This window comes from Saccoglossus kowalevskii, chromosome 4 (genome assembly GCF_978046115.1).
Source record: "Saccoglossus kowalevskii chromosome 4, keSacKowa6.1, whole genome shotgun sequence".
Classification (NCBI taxonomy): Eukaryota; Metazoa; Hemichordata; class Enteropneusta; family Harrimaniidae; genus Saccoglossus; species Saccoglossus kowalevskii.
In genome coordinates, this window is record NC_140644.1 from 6,852,475 (window position 1) to 6,860,694 (window position 8,220).

Below are 8,220 nucleotides of genomic sequence, written 5' to 3' on the forward strand. Positions count from 1 at the left end.
CACGCGACAAACTATGTCCGCTCTGAAAACATATCGCGGTTTGTATGAGATAAGCAGTAAAATTAATTGTGACACTATTGTTCGTTATACATTCCATTATACATTAACTTAAATCAATTAGTAGCAACTTTTAATTCACTGCATTTGCCGAACCACCGCTAGTCGTTTTATTGCCCTTCATATACCGAGAGGTTTACAGTTAATAAATGTGTTTTCATCTCGAATTCCGGGGGAAAATGTCTCTGGACTTAGCGGCATGTACTAGGCAGTGCGGCGTGCACGGGCATAGCGTAATAGTCTCCAGACAACAATACTGTGCGAGGAGATATTTATCCTGTTGTCAAGAAAGCGTTGGATATAATATAGTCACTTAACGACCCAGATGCCAATATAGTTGAATTTGTTTACGATTTCAATTTGTACGCTTCATTTGCGCTGTAATGTTAGCCGGATGCGATCTACTACCACCGCACAAGTGGAATATTGTTGTGTGCGTAGATGCTAACTGAGGTTGTTATTGTATATACTGCTGTACTATTTCGAGTTAGTTTTATGTCAAGTAAATACATTATGGCAGAACGCCTCCTGACCTAGCGCTGACGTTTGTGGTGTGAGGAAGCTATTTTCATGAGTGATCTGGCGTGTCTTGCAAAATACAGCATGAATACACCGCATCACTCGTAGAATTAACCTCACATACCTAACAAACGTCGGGGCAAGGGCATAGATTTCTGTTCGTATTATATATGTTCACAGACTTTATGAATATATCTCCAGGGAAGTTCTGATCACGTCATCCACAATTTGTGTATAAGAGCGCGAGATTGCAATGGCCTATTTCAAATAACGCAACATTTCATTTATTCATATGCGAATACTGGCAGACGCACGCGCGCTCGCTCAGTGTTTTTACCAAAAATGCCCCCGATAACACAAAAAACTAAACAAAATTAAAGAGCTTTTTAAATTAAAAACAACACAATATACTTGTATATATATATATATATTATTGTGTGTGACATGGTGGCATTCTTTCAGTGTATTCTAAAATCCACACAAAAATAAACGTATATTGTAAATATACGTTGTGTCCATATGCTATAATTTTACTGTCCACTCTCGTGAAAATATGGCTGCAGAATACACCGCTTTTATTGTGGATAGAATTGCCGTCCGGTAGTATGGTTTGTGTAGTTGCGAAGCCTGTGTCGTTTTTTTTTAACTTTGCGTATATTTGCGACAGTGTTGTAAGTGTGCGGTTTCCTTTTCTCAGAAATCAATAAAGAAACAGTACATCACTATCGTGTAATTAGAGTGTACGATAGTAACAATCTGTAATAGTATGACGAAATTGACTAATTTAAATGGGAAATGTGCAAATGAAGTAGCTGATGTCAGATTGCATATATGTGACAAATGAATGGGGGTAATATATGTGTTATACACAAGACAGTCAAGTAACAGAGCCGCGGAGAGAGGTATGGGTGTCCACATGTTAGATTAATTCTTGTGTTTTTTTTTTTTTAAATCACACTCCAATATCACTTCATTTGACTTTCCCCCTTTATAACACAATTCCACACTAATATAAATAGCAAAACCACACTTTACATTGGTATTTATATATTTATATAATTTGCATAATTAGTTTCAATAACGCTGTTCTTTTATATTAGTAGATCGCTGGTCACGTGCACCACAGATGTGCGAGTAAATTTAATACGCCATGTGATAAACACGATAAATAAATCATACATCTATTATAACTGTTTCATTCGCCACGGCCCCGTATTACGTATTTGTTTTCAAGTGATGTATTCTATATTGAATATTTATATTACTTATGACTGAATTTGTGTGTCATTATCAATACGCGAATAACGATGTATTAGTACCCCCTAACTGAGTGTTATTTAGTTCTGGCTAAAATGTTGCTTACCGTTTACCATAGAGCGTATCATTTTGCCGTAAAAGATATAACCCCCACGCGGTAGTTATTAAGTGTAAAGGATATCAAGAATCTCGACAGAATGTTAAGTTTCAACGTGTTTCGTTGTCGCAATAGGCTTACTTTTATTTCTCCCCACCCCCACCGCACACCAGCGCTCCTTGTTACAGTTTTTCTATCCATTTTTTTAAACAGATGGATTACCCTATTGGGAAATTAAGAACGGGAATTCTCCAAATGGTTTACTTTATGATCAGCCAGAATGTGCCTTATATAATTTAGCAATAAATTATCCTGCGCCTATTAATTGCTACCGACTGAATAAATGACACGCACTTTATATCACGTTCGCAAATAATTACAAATAACTAACACAATGGTTGGTGTGAAAATCGTAACTCAGATTTAAAAGATTCATCATTTGACATTATGATAGTACTTGCCACAGATGCAACGAGACGGCAGTAATATCACACGATGTCTGCGTTGTACAGATACTGATACGGCTCCGATGTACGAATGCAGACAGGGATTTGGACGGCTGTGGCGCCTACTGAAGTTTATGAGTATGTGGTGACACTACCAACGACACACCGAGAACACAATAAACACGAGAACGATCTCTGACAGGCGAGCAATACAACTGCGTCAATCTTCAACGTGTTTCTCATCGACTAGGATTAGATAATAAATAGACAAAAACATATATATTAAGTTTAAAAAAAAACACATACCGTGTGTATCACAGAATTCAGATTGCCTGCCTCTTCAGTGAAATATAAGCGCTCCACAGACGTGACTGTCGACGATTTCACATCGACTGAAAGGCGGGGTTAAAATAACGTGGACATCATTGTCGTGTGAGGGCAGACTCACGTCACGTGCTTGCAGGAATGACGCGAACTAATATCTCGTGTCGTTGAATACAATAACAATCCACTTTGTTTATAATGTTAAACTGATTGCGTGTTTTAGTTTCGATAATTTTAATTTAAAAGGCGATCAATAGTATTGCGGCCGTGTTTCGAGTTACACTCTAGTTCGGCACATGCCTTTGTAGACTAGTATACGGTTTATTCCACTCGACTCAAGTACAAGTGTTTGGAACTTAAAGCAGGAGGGTCGTCACCTGCGCACGCGCGAGAATAACAACACGCGCAAATAACACAATAGTCGAGTAGGAAATATGGTCCCCATGCACCCCAATGATATATTTTTTTAACTTGTATTTTTGGAATCGTCAGGTTGTCTAGTACACGAATTTTGATGTTCCCATTGCGAAATTTTGTCACTAGGCGGCCATTTTGGCAGCCATTTTTGATTTTTTTACAGAAATCAATGAGCGGTAGAACTTTTGAACCAAACATCCCAGAGAGACAAACAAATGCATTTACCCATATAATTTGAACATGGGGAGTTCAATGAGAATGTTATTTTTGATATTGAAGCAGTATAAATGCCCGAAAGCCAAAATATCTTTTTTGGTCAATTAGCATAAGTAGTAAAAATAAGTACACAATATTTACTCACCAATATATCTGTAAACTAAAGTCAGTGAAAAGCACAAAAGCGTAGTTCAGTTGACATAAAAGTTGACAGAAAAATGATATATTTTTTTTTTCGCTACAGGTTTTGGTAATGTCATCATTTAGTCGTCAAATCTTCATAATCAATCTCTTGCTCCTCTTCTTCTTCTTCCTGATCGTCATCTACAGTTTTCACCAGCAAGTAAATTAGAGAAGAAGGGAGGATCGGACCACATGACCACAATGACTCCAAGATACCTTTCTCATTCTTCGCCCAGCCCTGTCCTGGATCATATGGTTTGGGGGACCAGTAAAAAGGTTTGTCAGCTCACTTGAAGATTGCAAGCCGATAATTTACACATGCAACATGTGGAACAAGATAGTCCCTATTTATTCGTCAGCTTTTCATCCTCATTTTCATCCTTCCCTACCAGAGAGAGCCAAGTTGTTAGTTTTCACAGAATACTGCAGCATTAGAATAAGACGTGCATGGTCTATCACACTAAGCCAAAAGATTGCTGTCTTGCCAAGGTGGCCTGTACGTACTTTGTCTTCATAGGCAACATACATCTCAAGGACGGTGAGAGTAGAGGGGTCCTGCAAAGCAAGGTTGAGGGTCTCACAACTACATGACTGGACAAGATTGAATAGAGCTGCAGGATTGATTATCTCAATTTCTTCTTCTTCAATGAATTTCTCAATCAACATTCGTTCCATGACTTCACTGACAGTTTTCAGACAAAAGAGAACTTTAGTGTATGCCTTCCCTTTCAACACACTAACTAGGCAGCCACTTGTGATGAGTTCAGCCTCAATTAGTATTTCAGAGTATCCTGAGCCTCAACACGACCAGTTACCATGCCCATGTAATTCACCCCAGTCTCGAACGACCCTATTGTGACAATGTGTTTCTTGTATTCACCTGGAAACTTCCAAATTAGTGGTAGTGCCTTCATGCAACCTCCAAGGTCGAACGTGTTGAGGACATACTCCTGTCCCACCTCCATGGTAGCCTCCTCAGACCTCTTTAGCAGCTCCTTAATGACAGAGTACTCGGTGAAGGGTTGATTAATTGGGGTGAAGTAATCGATGGTTGACTTTTTGGAAGGCTTGTCACTAGTTGGTGATAAAAAACCCACCAACTCCTGGAATGAGTTGTTTTTCTCCACTGCTTCCAACCACCCGTGCAAATAACCAAGTTCGATACTCTTGAATACACTTCAAGTACACTTCTTTATTTACCATGGGTTGTGTAAACACAGCTCCATCAGGAAATTTTGGTCTCACTCGACTATAGATGTGGATTGGTACCAGTGTTTCAGGAGTGCCAACCTTCTGTGAGCGTATCTTGCTTCATTGAAGTAGAGGAAGTATTCAATCTTGGCTGGTTACATCTAATCCTGGTTTCACATCCTGTATCATGATTCCACCAGCACTGTTTACGACATTAGGGCCATGTATGTTTGTTGTTATTGTGTTCATGTTGTTCCACTCAAGATGAAACATATCATTCCCTTCACCAGTGATTATTTTTGGAGTGAGCGAAGTGGAAACCTCGTCAATAGCATGAGTTAGTGCAGTCTCAAGTTCCAAGCTGAAGTCATATATCTCACAGTGACCTAGTCTGTTGGGAAATTGTAGTGAGCTGTCTACTGCGGTACATGTGTTGTATGGTGGTGCCCAGAAGGATGTGTTTTGATAACTTCCACTCTCCTTTTGTTACAGCTCGACAGATATCCTGCAAACAGAAAACAAAAATAAGAGAAACTGGAATGACACAAAACTGTTTTAAAATTATGGAGAACATTATTACTAAGACGTGTCAGACTTAATATTACATACCTGGCAAATTGAAAGCACTATACGTCTAGTCTTCTCACATATACCCATGTCAGCATCACCAGAGATTATGATATTAAGAAACTTGACTAATTCAGTGGGAAGAAGTGCGTCTGGTGAGTGAAACTCAAGATCATCTGCTGTAGGATTGATTTTAGTACGAAGAAGCTCGGCCACTTCATGGTACTTGTCTTTTGATCCAAGCTTATATGCATATGTCACTGCATCTGCAACAGACATGTTGGTACTGTACACCAGGTTATAGGTGATACAGCCTTTGTCTGGATTGACCTTTGCAAAGGAATGTCATGGTTCTTAAGACAATTGTTTAGCTTCTCACTCCTATAAGCTAGATTAGCAAACCCATGTCTTTCCAACTCTTGTATGTAAAGAAGACGCAGTGATGTTAGCTGCACCACCTCCGTTTGTCCAATTATACAGTTCTTGATGAAATCAAGTACAGTATTGAAAGACTTGAGATGAGCATCAGCGATGCGACCTTGCTCTGTGTTGTACACATAGCGAGAGGATTGGGATTTATCACGCATGTGATTAACATACTTCAAATTGAATGACTTGCGACATTACTGGTGGGAATTTGCCTCTCGTGCAAACAAGTCTTCACCTTGCACCATCCGATGGAGACGGATATTTCCCACTTCTAGTGCTCTAGACTCTATCTGTTTCCAGGTTGGTTCATATAGGGTTCCACTCTTGTCCTTAAATACAGGGAATTTACTACACCGCTCAGTTTTTTCCTGATACTTCCTGCTTTCCACAAAAGATACATTCTGGAGGGAACATGTACATGACAGAAGATGGTTTTCGGGGAGAACGTGATGTTGACGCCTCATTAGATGGCATATTAGAACTCTTCAGATGATCTTTGTTTTTAGTGAAATTTTGGTAGCCGCCTAGGTGATAGCCAATTTGGTCTAAATTAACACCAACAAGACTTCTTGGAATGTTACTGCATATATCATCCATTCTATTTCTTGAATCTCTGGGTTCACAAAGTCGTTTGTCACGAATATCATGCAGCTGAGCTAGCTTGTCTGTTGCAGATCCTTTAATTTTACTAAATGGTGTGAAATATCCATGATGCAATGCAAAATGCATCTTACATGAGGACGCTTGTGTACATCTTTAGACACACTACCATTATCTCTTTACGCTTACTTGATTTAGGCATGTTTGTCTACCACTACACTATTGTTCTATATTAGCTAAGATTGTTTAGTTCACAAGCACCACCACCAATTACTATATGTTTTACACCACACCAAACTCTAAAGACAGAAAAAAAATATTGCTTTGAAATACCATGCAATTTTGTATAAATGTTACTAATTTGGTTATACAATCCAATCTATATATATCTATATTACCTGATTTTATCACAACCAGCACCAGACTTGTTGTGTGCCTGTGGATTAATAGGTAGTGTGAATCTTAAAAAAATATCCTCTGTATTACATAAACAAATTGGATATACAAATGGTTACTGCAATAGAGATGACTATTCAGTTTTGTTGACCCAATGAAAGAGGCTATGATCGCTTTGGTTGACAATGCAAAATTATACCACTTTAAATAAATGGAAAGGTTTATTACGCCAAAATTGGAAAGCTAATGTACTGAGAACGCAAACATGCCTTATTTCAACAAAAACTCACTGAACTTTGGACGCACAAAATCGTATTTGTTTGTTTCTGTAGGATGACTAGTTCAATAGTTGAACCGATTATTTGTTCTGTAAAAATCCAAGATGGCCGTCAAAATGGCCACCTAGTGACGTCATGGGGCAAAATTTTGCAATGGGAACATCAAAATTCCTGTACTAGACATCCTGAGGATTGAAAAAATATGTTAAAAAAATATATCATTAGGGTGCATGGGGACCCTTATTTCCTACTAGACTACAAAGGCTAACGGGTAGACGCTAGTTTGTAAACTATGACATGCTATGGCCACCTGACGCATGCGTAAGTGACGACTCCCCAGTTTTAAATCTAACCCGACTATGCCTCCGTTATTATTGATTTTATTTGTGACTTAACATGATCCTTATAGACATTTATCACTATATGAAGTTCAACCGCAAATCTAGTACCAAGATGGCCAAGCCTTCCTTTACAACTGCTACACGGATTTTTTTTTTATACAGCAACTGTTTTAATTTCAAAATGCCCCGAGTTCGTGCTTCATATATTTTACAGCAATAATGAGAAATTTTCTAAAAAACACGGAACAAGATGAGTTGACCTTAGAGTTGATAGATACTGTTTAACGCACAATGTAAGGAATATTGAACCAAATAAAAAATGAAATTAACATCGGCAAGTGAATAAATAATCCATTGGCAAGAGTCACGAGCGATTTGTTTCATATAATCAAAAAAAAAGTACCATTTTTATGTAAAAACGAGTGTTACGCAATCCTATTCAAAACACATAAGAGTCTAGATGAGTCATAATCCTGGGTCACGTCATAATCTTGTAAGTGTCTTTGCGTGATCAAGGCAACACAAAGCCGGATTGGGACGCATATGCTAACCGTGAAAGTGTGAACTGCGATAGAAACCGTTAATTTCCTACGCACGTGTCTGGTAACGGATCACAATAGAATCAATCGACCAGTTGTGGCTTCTAATCATAGAACCGATGAGTTATTATATAATGATGTGCGATGATCAGTTAAATGCCATCATCGATGGATATGTATATGTCACTAGTGATATGAGACGCGCCTCCATGGTAACCACTAACTTCGTCATTTATAAAAGTCACACAATTATGTGTATGTAGATGTCGCTTTCCCTAAACACTATGAACGGTGTTTGTAAATAGGGATCCCACTTAAACACCGACCGTGTCTGTATATAGGAATTTCACTTAAACACTATGA

General features: G+C 38.4%; 1 protein-coding gene and 1 long non-coding RNA gene across 2 annotated transcripts in view; one reads left to right on the forward strand and one right to left on the reverse strand.

Moving 5' to 3' along the window:
* The window catches only part of LOC102809900 (gamma-aminobutyric acid type B receptor subunit 2-like), a 96,499-nt gene extending 93,751 nt beyond the window's left edge, over window positions 1–2,748 (reverse strand). The window contains exon 1 of the mRNA XM_085497687.1: window positions 2,683–2,748. The gene's annotated coding sequence lies outside the window, so the exon portion shown is untranslated. The remainder of the gene's footprint in view (window positions 1–2,682) is intronic.
* Window positions 2,749–3,581: 833 nt separating this feature from the next.
* On the forward strand, window positions 3,582–5,241 carry LOC146746245 (uncharacterized). Its single transcript, XR_014929077.1, has 2 exons — window positions 3,582–3,792; window positions 5,200–5,241. It is a non-coding gene; the product is annotated as an uncharacterized LOC146746245 (long non-coding RNA).
* The last annotated feature ends 2,979 nt before the right edge of the window (window positions 5,242–8,220 follow it).